Below are 23089 nucleotides of genomic sequence, written 5' to 3'. Positions count from 1 at the left end.
TTAGTCTCTGAAATTCTTCACGCATCCCAAATCTTCTCTGTCTTCTTTTCATTCAATTTATCTGATTCATTTTCTATTCCCTTCTATCCTATTCCCTTGGAAGCTGGGTTCCTGGGGGTGTTACGGTCACCATATTACAGACTATAGGGTGGAAAAGTTGTTTGACATCACCACTTGCTGTACATAGAGTAACTCTTTGAGTCATGCCCTCTAAAGAATGCTGCTGATCCTGAATCAAGAACTGTCAAGGTGATGCTTATTCAATTAACAGACCTCTCTTGTGATTTGGGATATTTTCTTCTCTCAGAAGGATGTCATTGTATTTTCTTGCCATGTTCTGATTGTAGTAAAGGGTTGCATAATTCCCTAGCATTTTCATTAGTAGCAATTATTGTAGGTGATGAAATGCGTACCTAGCGAAACATTTAATAAAGTTTAACTAATACTCTTTTTATTTACTCCTATGTCCCATCTTGCATTTGACATTCTCCTCAAAATGTCTACAGCATGACTTGCTCAACCATATCTTCCTCTTGGTGCCTGCACACCTGCTACACAAACCAGCTGTTCGGCCCAAGCACTGGGCCTTGTTACGGAGCCCAGGATCTCCAGAGCACAGGGATGCAAATGTTTAAACGAAATGAACAATATTATATGAGCAATTTGCATGTTGACACACAGCACAGCACCTGGTATAATCAGAAAAAATATGAGTGTGGAAAAAGTATTCAGAACGTTTTGATTATGGGCGAGAGCTTTCCACACACGACTATCAATGAAAAAATAAAATCCCAGAGACAAAAGCACACCAGGAAGTGACCCCTTAGCAGCTCACAAGCTTTTAAGCTTGCTTGAGGGTTCACATCTCCTGAAACTTATTCTAATGAATACCCAAGTCCTTTGAATTTCTTCCTCTAAAGATTAAGCCATATTTATTATTTAATAATATGTGTAAAGGATTTTGAAAATTTCCAAGTTACATAAAAATGTAAATTCATTCAACCCAAGTGGGGTAAGGGAGGGACAGTATGTGAGTTACTTTTTATAATTAATTCTGTAAAATTACACTGTAAAGGTGAAAATGGTTAATTTATTTAAAATAGAAAAACAGGGTGTAACAAAATAACACTGAAGCAGGTTTCAATGCCCATGAGCCAACCAAGTTAGGGCACCAGAACTTCCCTCACATCCCCCTCACAATCTACCCTATCCCTTTTCACTTTCCCCCTACACTCATTATCAACCCAGCCTCCTATAGCTCCACCCCTCCCACTCCCCCACCCCAGGGACTGAAAGTTGTTTTTGAGTCTAGTTGAGATCTAGGCCCCAGCTCTAGGGGAGGTCATGGTGGGATCAATAACTCACCCATCTGATGACCACCAAGGGTGTCTCATGTTGATGTCTGGCGCACCTCAGATACACTGAGAGGGTAGAGGCGACTGTCACTACCACTCCCAACTGGGATGACTAAGGTCTTCCTGGACTAAAGGAAGGCTGTCCCAAGCCAGGTTGGGAAACCTCCAGAAACCAAATCAATCCTGCTTCTTGAGTGGTAAACTCCCAACAGGAGGGGAGGGGGACCCTCAAAGGCCACAAAACCCCTCCCCTTGCTAGGAGCTGCCTGGTCATACCTTCTTCTTTCCTTGCAGATGGTGTGGTTGTCCTCCTCCTCCTCTTCCTTCTCATCCTCTCTTCCTGCTTTTACTCCTCGTAGTCCTCCCCCTCATCTGTGTCTCATCACCATATTCCTTTTCCTCTGCTCCCTTTTCTCCAACACTTTTGCATCCTTGCCTCCTCTCTCTCCAGTTCCTACTATCTCCTTCCTTTTCATTATCTTTTGCCTTCTTTTCCTTATCTTTTTCTTCTTTCTTGACCTTTTTGTGCCTCTTCCTCTCTTCTTTTCTGTTTTCTCCTCCTCATCAGTATTTCTTGATAGCACGGATCCTCGCAGAGGTGAACAAGAACTTAGTAAGTGTTTCATCCATCTCTCTATTGAGATGTTTCTATGCCCCATCAATGAAACTCAAGTGCCCCCACCTAGCCACATGGATAAAAAATGCTTCTCTGAATAGGCCTGTGCTGCTGAATGAATCATAATGGCTATGAACAAAGTTTGGAGTAAGTGATATATACCCCCAATCCCCAGTGTAAGAGATTAGCTTCTAACCAACAGCCTCTGGTCACTTGTGAACCTCTTCACAAAATGTCATAACACAATTGGACGAAGGGAGGCAGAGTAATCCATACTGGAACACTCAGGGCTCTATATTAAGAAACTCACCTGCAGAGGACATTGGGCAGCAGGACCCCTATTTATATACTCTGAGGTTAATTAGCAAACAACTTATTCTTTTTTCTCTACGTTCTTCCAAGGCTATGAAACCTAGAGATAGGACTCAGGATAAGCCAGGTGATTCAGCCTGATGAAAGGCACACAACACGGACCCATTCTTCCTTCACCTGCCTAGTCCACAATTGGCTGCATCTGAGATCAGTTTTGATTTAGTAGGGATGGCCTTCGGGTACCAGTCTCTGTTGACAGCAGCAAAGGACTGGACAGCAGGGTGACTCAATGTTCACTCACCATTTTCCTATCAAAGACCACCGAAAGATTCCTGTAAACTCTAAAGGAAACTAGGACTTATCAAACCAGTCATTGAGTGGGAATTTCATCCTTTCTAAAGGAACCAGTGCAGGGTTTCTTTGGACTGGTGGCTTCCCCAGTACACCAGCGTTTGCTCTCAAAAATGGTAATTAAGAATTCTTCACGAACAGGAAGCAAGGACAAAGTCTTTCCTAATAATATTAACAAGACAAGTAAGAAAAGAGGATTTTCTTTATGAAAATTCATTTTTTTTTTGTACAGAAAATAAGAAGTTGCCATTAATAAAGGACTTAAAGGATTGTAGAGGTTATCTCATTTGATGTTCATAAGAGCCCCGGGAGGTAGGTGCAATTATTGTCCCAGTTTTGCATACAAGGAAACTGAAGAAAAGTGATTTGTGCATGGTAAACCAGCTAGCAAATGTCTGTGATAGGATCTGAACTCAGGTCTTCCTGACTTCAGATTCAGCATCCTTGCTGCCTGGGCCACCTAGCCACCACGTCTTCATTTCCAAAAGAGCAGCTCTGGATTTTCACAATATCCTCAAATGTTACTAATTCTCTTTTCACCCTTTTTCTTCCCCTTTTCCCTGCCTCTGACTTAGCCTTATGACATCAAAAAATTTAACAGGTCTATGTCGCTTTCACAGTCCTACCTACTCCCCTAAGGGACAATCAGAAACCAGAGAAATTCAACTAAGCTCCAAGTGTTAATGTATTCACCCCATCCCCAGGAATGCTTGCATATGAACAGTGTCTTCCAGAAACAAAATCCACTTACCTTAGGTAATAAATTGTAGTTTTCAGCTCTACACAAAGAAAACACTTTCTAATAAGGAGGGCTGTCGAAAATGCCATGGGATTCCTCAGGTCTTCATGGGTTATCTTCACCATAGTGGTGATCTTCAAACCTTTGAGATTACTATTGATTGGGGTATTGTTTTTTTTTTTCCTCATAAGTACCAGGTCACTTTATTGGGATGTATATTGTGGTAGTTTTTTGATACAGATTATGGTCAGATAACCAAAATATGCGTGCCCTGAAATACAGGAGGAGTCATGCCCACAGTTTCCAGGTGTTGGGGAGCCAGATGTGACTTAGCTCTCATTGTCACTGTCTCCAAGGGTGTGCTTGTCAAAAAGATATTCCGTCCTGACGGAATGGGGAGAGGGGCTGTGGGGGGAGGGCATTTTGTGCACGTTGGTTAAGTGATCACTCAGTTGTTTGATGGACTTTACCTTTTGGTCCAGGTAGTGGGTTTTGAGGAAAACATATACATGGGGGACATTCTTGTCATTTGTCATCTTGTGCAATTCCAGTAACGACTGACTGACTTTTTTTCCAAGTACACAGCACACTCCATTGCATTCAGTCCACTCTCCCAGTCTTCTTGGTCGGGTTACTTGATGTCCTGCAGGAAGATGCAGCCACTGTGCTGGTTCCGAAGTTTTATCAGCTTCTCAGCGTGCTCCTTCTCCTAGTGGGACTGGTGGAGGAAGTAAATGGCAAAATTCTTCAACGCTGCATAATATGGGTCAAAGTAGTAAGACATGGACAGGTAGACACAGGAGGCATAGAGCTCCAGCTTGATCTGGCAGTTGATGGTGGCGTCTGAGTCCTGGTGGTGGGTCTGCCACACATGAGAGGAGGATGATGTGGTCATGGGGGCGGTGAAGGCTGTGCAGCCACTGGGGCTGAGGCTGGTTTGGCGGTGGAGGGAAATGAGGCCGGGGGACTAGGTAGCTGAGCAGGAGACTGGTGCGGGAACGAGAGGACAGATGAAGTGGGGGTTATTGGAGGTGAAAGGTGGACAGGTGGCTAAGGGCGGCTGTGGCCTGGAATCAAGGGGCAGGTTCAGTTCAAATACTGATAAAGTAGGAAACCACAGAGATTCCTCTTCATTGTGCTTCTGACCATTTGGGGAAGTTCTTGAAAACTCTCTTTGTTGATGAGTTGTATGAATTCATTGGGAGAAACTTTGGGTTTTCCTTCCAATATTGATTCTGTGACTCTTGAAAAATAATAGATTGAAATCGTTTAGCTGGCAGACAGGAGCATGGATTTTGAGTGCAATGATCTTTCAGTATCTCTTAAAAGTCACAGGATACTGGTAGCCATATATTTTGTCATAAGTCAGTGTTGTTTTCAACGCTTTGGAAAAGCCTTATTTTGTTCTTTCTATGATTAAATGTCTGTCGTAGGAAAAGCTTCCTACTTAGGAAAATAAATCAAATTTCACTTGTTAGGCTGTTAGCACAATAGCTAACCCTGCACAACGTCATTGTTGGAGTCAATATGAAAGGAAAAATTGCATGAATAGGTATATTTAGTTGCAAAGAACCTCTGCAGAATCTCTTTCCATTTGGAGCAAGAGAACGCACTTGGAAGAGGGAGTCTTTTTTTACAAGACTTTCTTGGAAGTGGGAATTTTAACAAAGATGGTCTTGGAAGAACAGGGGTTTACTTTTTGTTTTTTGTTTTTTTGTGTGCCTATTTTGGGAATCCTAAAGTCCTCAACTGAAAGCAAATATTTTAACTGAACATTTGGGGTAGGGGAAGGGAGAAAGTAGAGAAAGGGGGAGAGAAAGACTTCGGAGATTCTACAGTAAAAAGGTAGCTGATGTTGAATTTGCTTATAAAAGTGAACCTGGCAAGACTAACAAATAGGAGCATCTGCGACTTTTTCACTGAGGAATCTCGTCTCATCAGCCTTCTTAGTGTTCCAGGGCACACTGACAATGCTGACTGCCTGGAGGGGCGTGGAGAGCCTGGTGGCAGCCTTGCTGCCCCCAGCATCAAGAGAGGATGCAGGAATTATATTCAGGGAGGTTTTTTTTACTTTAATTTTTAGTCTCCCTCTGTTCCCTCCCATTCACCAAAAGGTGTGAGTAGCATATAGCAATGTACTCTGTGTAAATGCCATCAAGCGTTTCCACTTCTTGGGCAGCTGTGGAAGACTTGGGCTTGTGATAGCAGTAGCCCAATTCACCAATGGTTGGAGACAGGCCCCAGCTGATGATACTCTCATCTGCAGCCAGGATAATACTACTCTTCCCACAAGCTAAGTTGGTAATTCTCCAGCGACAGAGGTCCTGAGCAGCTTTGAGATACATGGTGAACTCCAGAGAAGTGTTGGCAGCACCCCAGAAAAACAAGCCACCAACTTCACTGACTTTGAAGTAGCAGGGGTAGCCAGTGAAGATTTGCCTGGCTTCCCGGCCCAGGAAATTGAACAGCTTCACCACACAGGGACATCCTTGTGCTCTGTATGGCCCAGCAAGCCATTCCCTCCAATCGCCCAAGAGATAACACGTTTCTAAGAGTCTAGAACCAGAGTGTGATTAGTGCCACAGGCAACATCTCAGACAACGACATTGGGGACTGGCAAAATCTGTCCATCTTTTGTCATTTCAATGCAGATGGCAACTAGCAGGGGACCAACTCACAGTCACATACTATCCTCTGAGGCCGGGCAATGAATTTCCTGTCAGAAACGTGTCCCAGCTGACCATATTCAGGGCACCCAAAGGAGTAGAGTTTTCCTTTGCAGTCCATTATCATGCTGAATTCATCGCCACAAGTCATTTTCCTCTTTGGCTGGCTGTTGTTCATTAACTGTGCAGGGCTCAGAATGGCATTGCTGTCGTCCAAGGCCAAGTTGCCCCATCTTGTTCTCTCCAATAGTAAACACACAGCCAGTTTCTGTCAAAGTCAGAGTGTGGTTCCTCCCACAGTCAGCGGACACCATCACTTCCTTGTTACGGACTTCCATGAGTTTAGGGGCTTCCGCTTTCTTGGTATCACCGTGTCCCAGCTGCACCTGCTCATTGCAACCCCTGCTCCACAGCTTTTCTTCTGTGGTTAGGAAGAGACCGTGAGCAGCACAAGGGTCATAGACCACCATGCACACCTAGACCCTGGACAGATAGCCATTTCTATGGTGCCCCCACAATTTCTGCCCCAAATTGCTGTAAACAGCATTCTGTTTAGTCACTTCAGACCAATGAGGTGCCAGTTGGTTCCTCCCAAAATCAAAAGATGCCCTCTGTACTTGAAATCTTCAGATTTGGGGGTGATAATGGGGAGAGATAAAGAGGCTAGGTCATCTGCCCTCTCACCTCCAGCGCCACACACACGATCCTCTCCTCGGTGTAATTCATCTCCAAGATGACCAAGAAGGAGTTTTACAAGGATGCTGGGGATTCTTGAAGGAGGAGGTTAAAGCAGGGGAAAACAATGGCATGGCCTTTGGCATCCCAGCAGAGGCCTCTTGGATTTTAGGACTTTATGGCCTATGAGAATCCTCCTCCTCTCTTGGTGAGGCCAGGAGAATAACACCGAGGCAGCACGACTGACTCACTTCCCAGAGGTCCCCAATTCCTGATGCACCTGGCTTGAGAAGTGCTTGTACCACTTTCCTTCTGTCCAAGAACACCCCGCCATCCTAGTTGGGAGTATTGGTGACAGAAGCCCCAATCCCTCCGTGTATCTGAGGTGATCAAGAAAAGTGAGCTAGACAGCAAGGTGAGCCACTTTTAGTGGTCAGCAGAGGAGCAAGTTATTAACCTTCCATGTTCCCCTGAAGCTGAGGCCTGGGACAGGGCTAGACTCATAACCTTCAGTACGTAAAGACTGAGAGAAGGTTTGATGTTTTCCCTTGGGACATGGGCATTGAAAGGGTTTGGTGTTAATGTGTTTTCCTGAATTTACCCTATTACCCAGCTCTTTCAATTCCAAGATAATTTTTGCATCTATACATGCATACATATATATATATATGTATAGATGTATGTATATATATATACTTATATATATGCATATACATATCTATATCTAACCTATATCTGTATCTATATGTATCTCTATATTATATCAGTGTATCTATATTCATATACCTATCTATATGTGTGTCTACATCCCTGTTTAATCTGCTTATGTTTCTATTTCCATATCTACCTATTCTGTGTCTATAGCTATACCTATCTGTATGTACATTTATACTCATGTCCATATCTATATCCCTCTCTAATATGCTTATGTTTTCATTTCTATGTCCATCCAATCTGTGTCTGCAGCTATATCTATCTCCATCTATCTACCTACCTATCTATCTATCTATATACATTCATGTCCAGATCTATATATGAACTGTATCTGTATGTATCTTCCCATCTATATCAGTGTATCTGTATTCATATCTATATCGATATCTGTGTCTAATCTGTATATGGTCCTATTTCTACATATATATCCAATCTGTATCTGTACCTATATCTATATTAATCTATACCTATATTTATGTCCATATCGATAGCTCATCTGTATCTATGTCCATATTGGTATATATGGAACACATATCTGTATGTGTATCTACATCCATGTCCTTATATTCCTATCCCTATGCATATGTAATGGGTATCTGAAATCTATATCTATATTTATGTTCATATCTGTATCTAATCTGTATCTATATCTGTATCTACCTATATCCACACATAAACATATAGACATACACAAATATGCACGTCTGCTGCATATATGTGTTCATGCATATTTTCTCTGCATGGAATTCAATTTTCAACCTCAATTCAAAGATAAGACCAGAGATGGTGAAGTAATGACAAACGTTTCCGTAGACAATGTGTTATTCTTCAATTAGGTATTTGATCAAAATGTTCCCTTCCTCTCACCCTGTAGGTTCACCTAGCCTTTTTAAAAGCAGTAGTGAAAAGATTATGTTATGTCCTATTTCTTTTCTCTCATTCACATAAATTTTCAATGGCTAAACTCAGTTCACTCTGTCGGTGTGTGTGTGGGGGCCTTCTAGCAGGAGAGATAATCAGCAATGATCTCCTGTATTTCCTAAGAAAAGTCCTAAAATCATATGGGGGGGGGGGGAGAGTGCTTTCATTTAAAAATCTGAGTTCTCTTTTCAGTAAGAAATAAGAAGGGATATTTATTAAAACATATAATTTTATCATCCAAAGTTGTATAAAGCAATCTTTGTGCTCATGTGTATGCATCTTACTTAAAGAGATTTCCTCATTAATGCCTTTTTTTCATTTCCCATATTTATTTATGAATAAAAGAGTGAAATACTTCTCCACACCCATTTCCTTCAAAAGGAAGGGAAATCAACAACCAAAATCACTGTGCTTCTATACTTTGCTTTGTAAAAGATAGCTTTCCTTCTTTTCTGTTCAAACTACCATTCTATGAAATGAGGGCAACTAGGTGGCAGCTGGTCTGGAGTCAAGACTGTCTAAGTACAAACCTGTCCTCGGGTCCTTTACTGCTGTGTCCTGGGCAAGACACAGTAAAATGAAAATAAAACTACCAATCTCCTACAGTTGTGAGGATCAAAGGAAATATTAGCAAAGAGATTAACACAGTGTCTAGCACATAGTGGTGCTTAATCCAAAGGGTGGGGAAATAAAATTGGTGATTTCTCATACACAGAAACACAAACATATTTAGTAGAAGTAATTAGAGGTAGATGTGTATTCCTCCTTCATTGCCAAAGAAGACCATGCCATCAGAGAAATAATGGCATGACTTGCACTTGACTTTGTTTTGAGTGAGAGAGCCCTGTGTATGTCACCAGCCTCACTTCTCTTCTAGACCCATCTGAATCCAGTGACCAGATATTCATCAGGATGACTGGAGATGACCCAGGATGAGGCGATTGCGGTTAAGTAACTTGCCCAAGGTAACACAGCTATTGAGTATCAAGTGTCTGAAGTGAGATTTCAGCTCAGGTCCTCCTGATGCCTGCACTGGTACTCTATCCACTGCACCATCTAGCAGCCCCAATTAGAGGTAGATAAATTCATTGTCAAGTACGGAATCAATGAATTTCGTGTGTGTGTGTGTGTGTGTGTGTGTGTGTGTGTGTGTGTTTGTACGCATATGTAGGTATAAATGCCTTATTATTTCTATTATTTTAGTCAGAAAAATCTCATATTAGAATGTTATATGCATATGAATACAGAAAAATAAAGATATGTTACTCATTATTTGAGTGTTTAGTATTTGAATTCTCAAAGTTATGAGGCTGTATTGTGTTTGAGTCTGGATTTCCTTCATGGCAGTTAATTAGGGAACTCTCAGAGAGAAAACTTCTACCATTCATTGGATCAGCAATTGTCTTCCAATTTATGATCATAGAATATTGCCCAGAGGATTCATAGGTGTAGTTACATGACTAGTGTGTTTTACTGGCAGAATATGAACGTAGACTTTCTTGCTCCAGAGATCAATCCGTGATACTGCTTCCCCTGGAACTTACTGAAGGAATGCGAAATTGTAACATGAATATTATTCATGAATTGACCATTAATTATAAAATTAAATTCCACCATTCCTACCTAACATTAATATTTTTCCAAGGCCTTTTATTTTGTCTTTGTCTGATCTGGTGATGCTGGACAAATAATTTTTTCTTTATTATCTTAACTTTAAAATGGGGGTGATAATAGCAGCTACTTCCCACAGTTGTGAGAATCAAATGAAGCAATTGTAAATTGCTCCTGAAGTGCTTAGCATTGTGTCTGGCACATAGTTTATTGCTACATAAATGTGAGTTATTGTTATCATCATCAGTGTTGCCATTATTTCTACATAGAGAAAAAGAACCAAGGCCCACCATTAGACTGTTGCAAGCTTCAGGGATTTTCCTGTGTGTCATTAGCACTTATACCACTAGGGATCAGTAGCGGGTCTAATGCCAGACACCCCCTCAGACCTAGAGCCACATTCCCTGAACTGAAAACACTTTGAGAACCCCGTTCCTATCTGTGGGAGACCAAGGGTTAATCCTCACTTTTCAACCCACTAAAGTTTGCTTGAAATGTGTCCAATTTGTGTATGGTTTGTTTTGTCATTTCTTTGCAGTCCCCTCTGACTTACCTAAAGAGGCATCTAACTCGCATTTGCTGCTAATAAGTTCGGAAGACTACCAGAATGTCAACTGAATTATTTTTCTATTTTAAGTAAACCAGTGCTTTTCACCACTACCTTGTGATGACATTCACTGATAATAAAATGGCAACTATTTGGAGCAACAGATTTATCTACTATGCAGTCACTCATCCTTGACTACCAATTCCTGAAGCAGCCTTTTTACATCTAACACAGTCAGAAGCACCTTCTCCATCATGCACTAAAGCACGATGAACTAAGCAGATATTACTGAGTATTCTCAAAAAAAAAAAAAACCAAAAAACAAACAACCCTCACACTGTCCATCTCACTCTTGAAATGATTCCAATAACACAATTTTGAGATGCTCCATTTTCAGGAATTATACAAGATCAAAAACTAGTCACCTGAGCATTTACCAAAACCTCCCATGTTTCTCCACCTCAGTTCTCTGCCAATGTGGTTTTACTTCAACGACATATCCTAACAGACTCAAAGGTTCCTTGGGTAAAGAAGGTTGACCCTGAACCTCACCAACACTTCCCTTAATGAACTACTCAAAATATCTTGTTGACAGGTGCATTGTCATGAGCACTTATTGTCAAGGGAGAATCAGAGAATTTCAGAGTTGAAAGGAAACAAAGTGACTACTTAATTCAAACTACATACTTGAAAAAGGATGGTCACTGAAACTTAACTGTCAACCTCTGCTTCAAGACTTCCAGTAAGAACTTGCATTAGTCACAATGACAGCCACTCCACTTTTGGATAGCTCTAAGTGATGGAGCATTTTTCTTTAGAACAAATTCAAATTTAGGCTTAATGTATACACTGCTCGCAGGTCTGCTCTTGGGAGTCAAACAGAATACATCAAATTTCTTTGCTATATTTTAGGCCTTTCAAGTACTTAAAGAGAGTTATTCTGTTATTCCTTGGTATTCTCTTGCCAGGGTAAACAATTCAGCCAATTGTTCAACCAGTCTCAAGGAGGCATATGCTCCAAGCTATTTATTATGGAAATTGCCCATGTTGGATACTGTCCTGCCCATCCATGTCCATCTGAAAATGTGGGGTTCAGAAAGGAACGCTAAACTATATTTGGTCCTTGAACAGGGGACCATCACATCCTTATCACAGAAGCTGTACGTCTTTTTACATTACAAGTTCACTAAAACCCTCAGATCTTTTTCCAGGCAAACTGCTAATTATGTAGTACCTCCGAACTTTATTTCTTAAACATAAGGGTAAGCCTGCACATATTGAATTAATCCTGTAAGATTTAGCACAATATTCAAAACCAATCAAGATCTTTTCCAGTCTTTTTTTCCTTTTTAAAAACAAATAAGGACATAACGTTTTCTTCTCAAGGCCTTTTCTTACAACTATCACCGTCAGTGGTTCAACAATCTCACCTACCAATTCTATCAGTTCCGAGGGATGCAATTTTCTTAGGCTACATGATTTGAATCCATCAAGGATCTCTTTGATCTCTTTTATTTGCCAATGAAATAGATTTCTAAGCATTGATGAATATATAGTATATATTTTCTAATTTCTATAAATTTTCTACTTAGCCATTTTCATTCTGTCCTTCTTCAAAGGTTTCTCAAGAAGAGAAAAAGGTAAGGTAGTAAGAATTGGGCAGCTCTGTCTTTTTTCTGCCTTTGGTTACTTTTATCCCATTTTCCCTGGGTAATGGGCAACAAAACTTAGTTTACGTTCATCTAAGACTTTCTCTTCTGAGTCCTCACCTTGCTCTGACCATTCCTCTGCACCTGATGAGGGGTTCTCTTGTTTTCAGGCCTCTCTTGGTCCATTCTCCATCCCTGCTTTGATTCTGTTCACAAAGAATTCTGCTATATCCTCAATAGGCAATATGTTTTTCCAGGGCTTTGTGGGGATGTGCCTGTGATCCTGGGTAATATTATAAACTCTCAATCTGCACATATTTCCAACATCTTGGTCTTGGATGGCTTCCTATAGGTCTGTTATCATGTGTGGTTCTGTCAGTCCAGTATTTCTTAACGCAAATCCATCATGGGCTGAAGACCTCAACAATGATTTGTTGTTTACCACAAGTTTGCCGTTTAGGTGCGATCCCTTCCCATATCTCCTCTTCCCATTCATGCTGTGTCTCTATGAGAGAGTATGCTCTGGTTTTATGGGACACTGTTGTTTCTTTCTATCAGAGCTTTTCTGAGAGGAAGCGACAATTACAGAATAGGCTTTTTCTTTCTTTTTTTATTTTTTGGAACATCATTTACAAAACTTTATCAGTCACACAGCTGATATCCCACTTCTAAATCCACACATTTGTCAACTTTTGGCAAAATCAAATCCTAGTCCTTGCAGGTCACTAGCAAGAAAGATAAAAGTGAATTTTGCACCAAGTAAATGATAACTGGTTTGAGTCCTGATCTCCAGGTCCCAGGCAGAACATCTCTGGGGAGATCATCTTTATTACATAACTGAAGGGTTATTTTCTTAGCACACTGACTCCCTGATGAGCCCCCCAGGCAGGATAGTACATGTGAATGTGCTATCTAAAGACAGAGGTGAGTTTAAGTCCCTCATGTGACTCTATTCACCAGCCAGTGCCTGTAGAGCCTCCACTGGTGGGGATCTAGCTCAGGTCACTCCAGATTCCATTCTGTCTCATTACTACACAGGGTCACCTGTCTGAAAAGCAAGGCGGCCACACAAGAGAGAGCCAGCAGCGGCACCACCATGCATTCGGGACTCTGAGGAGAAAAAGGGAAGACCAGCTTCAAGGGGACTCAGAGAAGACTCAAAGAGGGTGCGGTGGGGATAAGGGGGCAGAGAGACAGGCCTGGGAGGAAGGGCTCGAGAGGGAGAAGTAAAGGGAAAGAGACCCCTGCATATTTGCTGGTGAAGGTCTGTAATGTACAGGTCGTTTGCCTTCCCTGAGGACACAGCTATTTCAAGGGAAAGAAATTAAATCACATGGTAAGAAAAGTCCTAATAGACCCCCACCCCAAAAACCAAGGCATATTTTCTCATATATATACACAGCATGATTGGGAAGAGGAGGGATATATAAGGATCCGACCTGAAGTGCAATCTGCCAGGGAAAGTGTGGGGCTGTGGAGTGGCAGCTCACAATTACGATGTTCTGGAATAACTGATGTCTTCTCATTGGGCCTGTTTTCTGCTTGATATGGGGTCTGTTCGATACATTGTTGCACAGGGTCTCCATTGGTCTTATGGTGGGTGCCAGTCCCATGCTCTCAGATGGGTATTGATCTGATGGCTATATGGATGTACATATGTACATATATACACATATGTATGTATACACATATACACACATGTCACACAGATATACACACATAAATACATATGTATTTATATGTATATATGTAATATTCCCTCCAATTATCCTAATACTAAGAAAACTCTCAAGGGTTACAAAATATCTTTCCATGTAGGCATGTAAACATTTCAACTTTAGTAAGTCCCCTGTGATTTCTCTTCCCTATTTACCTTTTCATGATTCTCTTCATTCTTGTATATGGAAGTCAAATTTTCTATTCAGCGCATTTAGGGATTCCAACCTTAAAATGTCTTTTCATCAAGAAGGCTTGAAAGACCTCTATTTCTTTGAATATACATTTTCCCCCTCTGAAATTTTATACTCAGTTTTCCTTAGCAGGTGATTCTTGGTGTGAATCCCAGAGCTCCTTTGATCTCTGGATTACCTATTCTAGTATTGTTGGAAATACAATCAGGATAACACAAGATCTAGCCACTTGAACATACAACATCTCTGCTCGACCGTGTGTTATTCTGATTGTATTTCCACAATATTTCAATTGTTTCTTTCTGGCTACTTGCAAGATTTTTCCTTGATCTGGCAACTCTGGAATTTGACTGTAAAATTCCTAAGAATTTCCTTTTGGGATTTCTTTCACAAGGTGGTTGGTAGATTCTTTAAATATCAATTTTACCCCGTGGTTCTAGAATATCAGGGCAGTTGCCCTTGAAAATTTCTTGAAAGATGATGTCTTTGCTATTTTGTTTTTGATAATGGTTTTCAGGTAGTCCACCAAACTTTAATTTGTCTCTTCTAGGTCAATTTCATAGGTTGTTTGTTTTTCCAGTGAGACATTACACATTGTTTTCTATTTTTTTTTTTTGGTTCTTTTTTTTTTGTTTTATGATTTCTTGATTTTTCCTAAAGGTATTAGATTCTATCTGCTCCATTCTAATTTTTAAGGAATTATTTTCATCAGGAACTTTTGGACTCCTTTTCCATTTGGTCAGTTATTGTTTTTCAGGCAGTCTTCTCTTCATTTGCATTTGGAACCCCTTTTGCCATTTGGGTGTTTTAAGGTGTTATTTTCTTCAATATTCTTTTGGGGCAGGGTCTCCTTTAGCAAGCTGCTGTCTCATTTTACATGATTTTCTTGCATCATTCTCGTTTCTCTTCTCAATTTTTCCTCTACTTCTCTTACTTGATTTTCAAAAGTCTTTTTGAGTTCTTCCAGGGTTTGTGAGAAATTCATATTTTTCTTGCAGGCTTTGGATGTAGGAGTTTTGACTTTGTGCTTTTCTTCTATTCATATGTTTTGATCTTCCTTGTTTGAAAAGCAAGATTCCATGCTTTGTAATTTTATTACTACTTTACTCTCTTTATAAGGTTTACTTTTTTCTTACTTACAGATATATTGCTTTTACATACTTATTCATTTTATTACTAGTAGTAGTGGTGGTAGTAGTAGTAGTAATCTTCCTACTTCTAATGCTACTACTACTACTACTACTACTACTACTACTACTACTACTACTACTACTACTACTACTACTACTATTACTACTACTACTACTACTATTACTACTACTCGTACTACTCCTACTCCTACTTTTCCTCCTGCTCCTACTCCTCCTCCTTCTCCAACTCCTCCTCTTCCTATTACTACTGCTACTACTACTGCTACTGCAGCTAGCATTTTTAGAAAGCATTTATATTTGTACTTTATACAGGTTAAATCATTTGATTCTTTCAACATTTCTGGAAGGTGGGATATATTATTCGGGTTTTACAGATGAGGAAACTGGGATTAAGAAAGTTTAAGTAACTTGATCATGGACACATTGCTAATCATTATCTGGGGCAGAATTTGTACTCAGCTCATAATGATTCCAAATCTAGTACCCTCTCCATGGCATCACCTCATTCCATCTTTTATAAGTCTACTTTCCTTACAGATTTACTCCTTTAACAAATCTTCCCTCCATATTCTCTATTTCTTTTTTTTATTTTTTTATTAAATTTATTTATTTAACTTTTAACATTCATTTTCACAAAATTTTGGCTTACAAATTTTCTCCCCTTTTATCCCCTACCCCCCCCCGAAACACCAAGCATTCTAAATACCCTTATGACCAATCTGCTCTCTCTTTTATCATCCCTCCTTGCCCTTGTCTCCGTCTTCTTTTTTGTCCTGTAGGACCAGGTAGCTTTCTATACCCCTTTACTGTATTTCTTATTTCCTAGTGGCAAGAACATTACTCGACAGTTGATCCTAACACTTTGAGTTCCAACTTCTTTACCTCCCTCCCTCTCCACCCCTTCCCTTTGGAGGGCAAGCAATTCAATATACGGCAAATCTCTGTAGTTTTGCAAATGACTTCCATAATACTAGTGTTGTATAAGACTAACTATATTTCCCTCTATCCTATCCTGTCCCCCATTACTTCTCTTCTCTTTTGATCCCATACCTCCCCATGAGTGTCGACCTCATATTGCACCCTCCTCCCCATGCCCTCCCTTCTATCATCCCCCCCCACCTGCTTATGCCCCATTTTCCTGTATTGTAAGATAGGTTTTCATATCAAAATGAGTGTGCATTTTATTCTTTCCTTTAGTGGAATGTGATGAGAGTAGACTTCGTGTTTTCCTCTCACCTCCCCTCTTTATCCCTCCACTAATGAGTCTTTTGCTTACCTCTTTTATGAGAGATAATTTGCCCCATTCAATTTCTCCCTTTCTCCTCCCAATATATTTCTCTCTCACTGCTTGATTTCATTTTTTTTTATGATATGATCCCATCCTCTTCAATTCACTCTGTGCACTCTGTCTCTATGTGTGTGTGCGTGTGTGCATGTGTGTGTAAGTAATCCCACCCACTACCCAGATACTGAAATGTTTCAAGAGTTACAAATATTGTCTTTCCATGTAGGAATGTAAACAGGTCAGCTTTAGTAAGTCCCTTATGACTTCTCTTTGCTGTTCACCTTTTCATGGTTGTCTTCATTCTTGTGTTTGAAAGTCAAATTTTCTTTTCAGCTCTGGTCTTTTCATCAAGAAAATTTGAAAATCCTCTATGTCATTGAAAGACCAATTTTTCCCTTGAAGTATTATACTCAGTTTTTCTGGGTAGGTGATTCTTGGTTTTAGTCCTAGGTCCTTTGACTTCTGGAATATCCTATTCCATGCTCTTCGATTCCTTAATGTAGAGGCTGCTAGATCTTGTGTTATCCTGATTGTATTTCCAAAATACTTGAATTGTTTCTTTCTAGCTGCTTGCAATATTTTCTCCTTGACCTGGGAACTCTGGAATTTGGCCACAAGGTTCCTAGGAGTTTCTCTTTTTGGATCTCTTTCAGGCGGTGTTCTGTGGATTCCTTGAATATCTATTTTGCCCTCTGGTTCTAGAATCTCAGGGCAGTTTTCCTTGATAATTTCATGAAAGATGATGTCTAGGCTCTTGTTTTGATCATGGCTTTCAGGTAGTCCCATAATTTTTAAATTGTCTCTCCTGGATCTATTTTCCAGGTCTGTTGTTTTTCCAATGAGATATTTCACATTATCTTTCCTTTTTCCATTCTTCTCTCTTTGTTCTGTGATATCTTGCTTTCCCATAAAGTCATTAGCCTCGATCTGTGCCATTTTAATTTTGAAAGAACTATTATCTTCAGTGAGCTTTTGAATTTCCTTTTCCATTTGGCTAATTCTGCTTTTGAAAGCATTCTTCTCCTCATTGGCTTTTTGAACCTCTTTTGCCAATTGAGTTAGGCTCGTTTTCAAGGTGTTAATTTCTTCAACATTTTTTGTGGTCTCCTTTAGCAGGGAGCTGATCTGCTTTTCATGCTTTTCTTTCATCTCTCTCATTTCTCTTCCCAGCTTTTCCTCCACCTCTCTAACTTGATTTTCAAAATTCTTTTTGAGCTCTTCCATGGCCTGAGCCCATTGGGTGGGCTGGGACACAGAAGCCTTGATTTCTGTGTCTTTGCCTGATGGTAAGCATTGTTCTTCCTCATCAGAAAGGAAGGGAGGAAATGTCTGTTCTCCAAGAAAGTAACCTTCTATTGTCTTATTTCTTTCCCTTTTCTGGGCATTTTCCCAGCCAGTGACTTGACCTCTGAATATTATCCTCACACCTACCTCGACTCCGGATCCTCCCAGCCAGCGTTTGGGGTCTGAGATTCAAATGCTGCTTCCAGCCTTAGGGCTTTTGGCGGGAGCAGGGCTGCTATTCTGTGTGAGATTAAGTTCAGGTGGTCAGGTATGGGCAGGGTAGCCTCTCAGGCTCAGTTCCCTCAGGGGGTTTATGCACAGACCTACCACAATGGATTCAGGCTCCCGCCTGCTTGGGGAGCCCAGGTCTGCAGCCGCCTCTCAGCTTCTACGTCCCGGGGGGGGGTCTGAATTTTGGGGGCCCCCCACTCCCCTCTCGACCCGCCAAAGAGATTCTCTCACCGACCCCCGTCACCTGTGGGTGGAGGTACTTGTGCGGCTGCTGGTGATCCCGTCCTTGAAGCCTGGTCGTATCTGTTTCTCTCGGTGCTGTGGCCGCAGCCGCAGCAGGTCTGGACTGGGCTCCGTGTCTGCAGCGCCACAGACCTTTTGCGAGAGGTTTGCAGGTCCCTCTGTGGGTGGAGGGACCCACGTGGCCGCTGGAGATCCCGTCCCTGAAGCCCGCTCGGATCTTTTCCTCTCGGTGCCGCGGCCGCGGCAGGCCTGCTCTCAGCTCCCAGTCCCGGCGCCCAGTTCGCAGCGCGAAGGATTCCCCGCGAGAGGTTTGCAGGTCTCTCCAGAACAGAAATCTCCCTCGCTCCAATGTTCCGTGGCCTCTGGGTACACAATTCGCCGTGAGTTACTTCCTTTTAGCAATTCGATGTGTTGTGGGTTCAGAGCTATGTGTATGTGTGTCTTTCTACTCCGCCATCTTGGCTCTGTCCCCCTTGGTGCAAAGATCTTTACGCATTTGGGGAGGCAGGTGCCTGCTTCCTCGTTTTAAAAAGAATTTTACCCTGGCCTTTTGCTTCTGTTTGTTTAAAGACCAGCTATTTCTTGCTGCTCTTAATGAATAAACACTTGTTTGGATTTTTAGTCATGTGCTTTCCACTGGCCGTATTGTCCCAAATTCATGAATACCCACACATTTCCCAAGAAGGAGCCAAGGAAAGGTTTCTAATTGATTTCCTCTTCTGTCATAATGGATTCTACCTTCTGAGAGCTGAGGGGGGATTAATTTGCCTGGCCATCAGGGAAATGATTCATGCTGGTTAGCACCAACCCTCTTTTGGGCTTGCCTCTGGTAGCTTGTACAGAATCACAGAGCTATTAAATGTCTAAGGCAGAATTTCAACTGGCTTTAAGTCTAGTGTTTTTCAGATTTTTTTATTTAAGGAGAATACTAAAGCCTTTAGCAACATCACTGAGCTAGTGAGTGAAGTAAGGCATCTGCTTGTGAGCACTTCTGTTGTACTCCTTCTGGAGATGACTGCTACAGTGACGCAGGCCCTACCACAGTAACATAGCTAGCACTTGCCACTATGCCTAGCATAGGAATGAACGCTCACTTGATGATTTATGTGGTTTTTGGTTGGTTGGTTGGTTGGTTTTTGTTTTGTGAGGCAATCAGGGTGAAATGACTTCCACAGGATCACACAACTAGTAAGTGTCAAGTGTCTGAGGCTGGATTTGAACCCAGGTCCTCCTGCCTTCAGAGCTGGTGCTTTATCTACTGTGCCCCCTAGCAACCCCAACATGGTATCACTGACAAAATTGAGCAAGGTGGCACTTAAACCATCAAGCCAAAGGGTCCCAGACAGGCAGAAAATGTCTAACAACCAGCCATATAGGGAAAAAATGTACCAGCATTTTTGCCATTACTTTCCAGATGACTGACAAACAACAAGCCCTGATTTGTAGTATTTGCTGATTTCTAAGGTGTAAATACTTAACACTGAAAATTTAACAACCAGCTCTCATGAGCCAGTTTGAGCTAGCCCCAGCACACCCCTGATCCCAAGTAGGGGAAAGATAGAAGAGAAAGGGTCACAAGAACAGCACTGCTTTTGCTTTAGATCCTGTCTATGTGATCCCAGGTGGGAAGAAACTGAGATGGACTGGATGAGAGTCTATATTACTATGCTCTATGCCCTGTCCAAACATGAAAAATAATAACCTTCCAAAAACTCCACTCTGGTCCCTCCTCATGACATGAGGGGGACCCTGGGTTCTCTATGGCCATGAACAGAGAGTGCAGGATTTGGCAAATTCTGTCACATAAAAAGTGGATTTCAGAAGGGTCACAATGACATAGTATAGACAGCTTCATTAAGTAGACCACTAGGACCCTTGGTAATGGAAACACATGAAGAAAAATTATGTATAAAAGTGTTCCTAGTCTTATGGGGGCCCCTTCTGGTTCTGCATTGATCATAGCACTTAAAAAAACTAAAGTCCCTAAAGGGTTCTATAATCACACAAATTTTAGACCTTCTATTACCTTTACCTTAGTTCTCAATAAAAGTGAGATCCTTGCCTAGTGACCAATATGCTAGAGGAACTGAATCATAGAAGTCCTGGCATACTTGCTAAAAATGATACTAGAAGACAAAAGAGAATTGTAGCAATAGTTGACGTAGTTAGTTGATTTTATTGAACTAGGCCTGGAGTCAGGAGGACCCAAGTTCAAATCCAACCTCAGACCCTTACTAAGTATATGATCCTGGGAAAGTCACATCACTTCTGTTTGCCTCAATTTCCTTAACTAGGGGTAAGAACAGCACCTACTGCCTAATGAGAAACAAGTGACATAATAAGTATAGAATGATTAGTACAGTGCTTGGCACATAGCAGATGCTAAATAAAGGCTTATTCCCTCCCTAGTCCCCTTCCTGCTGATCAAAAACATTATTTCGTGGATCACTTCTTCGTGCATTACTGAGGAGGAATATTTGCAAAGAGACAACCATGAGCATAATTATAGCTTTTTGTCATATGTTGCAAATAATTTGGGGATAAAGAAGCTCTAACAAGAGCTCAGGAAGACCCAACATTAAATCAATATGCCCTCTAATAGGAATCAGTTAGGTGATATGGTGGATAGAGTGCTGGACATCGAGTCAGAAAAACTTAGTTCAAATCCAGACTTACTGGAGGTATGACACTAAACAACTCACTTAACTCATGTGTGTAGCCGTGCATGCCTGTCTACCTCAATGACATCCACTTCCCAGGGTTGTTCTAAAGATAAAATTTGGTATTTGTAAAGCACTTTACTAGACTTCAAGTGCTATATAAATTCTTGCTATTGTTATTATTAGATCTCTCTCTGTTCTATGCCACGAGGTAAGTGCAAAAAAAAAAAGTGGAAAACATGGAGGAAAGAAGAAAAGCTAAAACCTTGAACACTATGCAGAAACTTCATGCCCACTTACCATGAATATTTTGAGAAGTGTGAGGAGACTTGGACATAGTGAGATTCAAGTAACATTTAAAAGAATGAAATGTATTGTATTGTAATAGAAAGGAAATACTGGCTACTGATATGATAATAATTTTGAATGCAGGGAAAAAATAAGTTTTTACAGGAAGTGTACTGAAACTCAGTTAAGCCAGATCATGGTAAGAGTATGTAAAGATTAAAAACTAGGAGAAGAGCAGACAAAAAAAAAATGGGAAAGACATATTAAGATTTTTATTATTAACACTTTTCTCTGTCAATGGCAGAGGAATCACTATTTCAGGACTTTAATATCAAAATCTGCAAAGTATAACACGTGGAAGTAGAGTTCAGAGTGGACCAGGACTCTACACGGTGGAGATATATGCCAGAGTTAACACAGTTGAGAGAGAATCAGGGGATTTGAACGATGTCTGAAACATGGAATGACGCCAAATGCTTGGAAAAATCAAGAATTTTAAAATAATATCCCCCCTTGTCCCTCCACTCCACAAATTTCCAAAAGGCAACTGAGAGAATAGCAACACTTTCCTACTGAACTTACGTTCCCATGTCAACAAATATTGTATGTGAATAATATGGACACACATCCAAGGATACAGTCCCAGAGACCTGGAATGGCCTGAACAGAAGTGTAAGTGTTTTCATAGAAGGACATAGAGTAGTCTGGTTTGAGTGGAGCAAAACAGGCTTAGATGAGGAGAAAGAATGAGATAAAGCAAGAAAAGTAAGATGGTACCAGATAATTTAGGCCTTGAATGCCAGGGAGAAGACTTTGAATTTGACAGGATATACCAACATATTGAAGATTTTTGATCAGTGAAGTTAAATGGCCAGATCCATACATAAGATTATTAGTTTGGACTACACTAGAGGATATTATTGAAGATGGTATAAGAAGGAAAAAGTAGACATTGGCAAATTATCCTACAGTAGAACCACATAGAAGTCTGTCCCATAGTTGCCTGAAAAATGCAGAAACTACAAAATCCCACTGTACTCATTATTTAAACTATGAATTATTTGATTCAAGAGGAAACTGCCCCTTTTGTTGGCTCTTCTCCAATAAGATGTCTCCTGTCACTGCTCTAAAACTCAGAAGAGTCTTGTAACCACGTGGGTGACTTTCTAAGAAAACTGCTTTTCACATTGAAAGAGGCTTAAAACAGAACAATGAGTGATCAGCAAAAATCTTTGCTGCTGTCAGAAAGGATGCCCAGCTCTGAGTCCCAATGGAGGAGGGATTTCCTATAAATGCTGAGTCTTTCCAGATATTCCTGTTTATAGATGAAATTGTACTAGTAGGTTAAAGCTCCAGAGTTTTATACTCACTCAGTAGAATTGAGATGAATGCAGGAAAAACCAAGGGGAGAAAGAATGTGCCTTGGCTTGAGATCTGTAATTAGTTAGATCACTAAATCTTATATTTAGAGGTAAAAAGTGACCCAAGAGGCCTTCAAGTCTGACCTCATTTTCTACAGGAGGATACTGAACCTCAGAGAGGTGAAGGGAATTAGTCATGGTCACACTGCAGATAAGGGTCTGAGGTAGAATTGGTACCAAGATTTTCCTAACTCCAAGTACAGTTTCATATACAAATATGTATATTTATGTGCACATGGTGGTATATCATAAAGATAAGTGGCATAGTGGATTGAGCACTGGACCTGGAGCCAGGAAGACCTGAGTTTAAATCCAGCCTTAGATACTCGTAAACTGTATGAGCCTGCACAAATCATACATGTGTCTGTGTGTGTATGCATATTCAATGCATACTCAAAATCAATATAAACACATTACATGTATTATGTCTAGACATTGTGTACGTGTGTGTATATGTGTG

The 23089-nt window shown here is 40.8% G+C and overlaps 1 pseudogene; it reads right to left on the bottom strand.

Moving 5' to 3' along the window:
* Positions 1-5122: 5122 nt before the first annotated feature.
* Positions 5123-23089, bottom strand: part of LOC140522577 (protein RCC2 homolog) — a 54537-nt pseudogene continuing 36570 nt past the window's right edge.

The sequence above is a fragment of the Notamacropus eugenii genome, chromosome 2 (genome assembly GCF_028372415.1).
Source record: "Notamacropus eugenii isolate mMacEug1 chromosome 2, mMacEug1.pri_v2, whole genome shotgun sequence".
In the NCBI taxonomy this organism is placed as follows: Eukaryota; Metazoa; Chordata; class Mammalia; order Diprotodontia; family Macropodidae; genus Notamacropus; species Notamacropus eugenii.
This window is presented reverse-complemented; position numbering and strand designations above follow the sequence as displayed.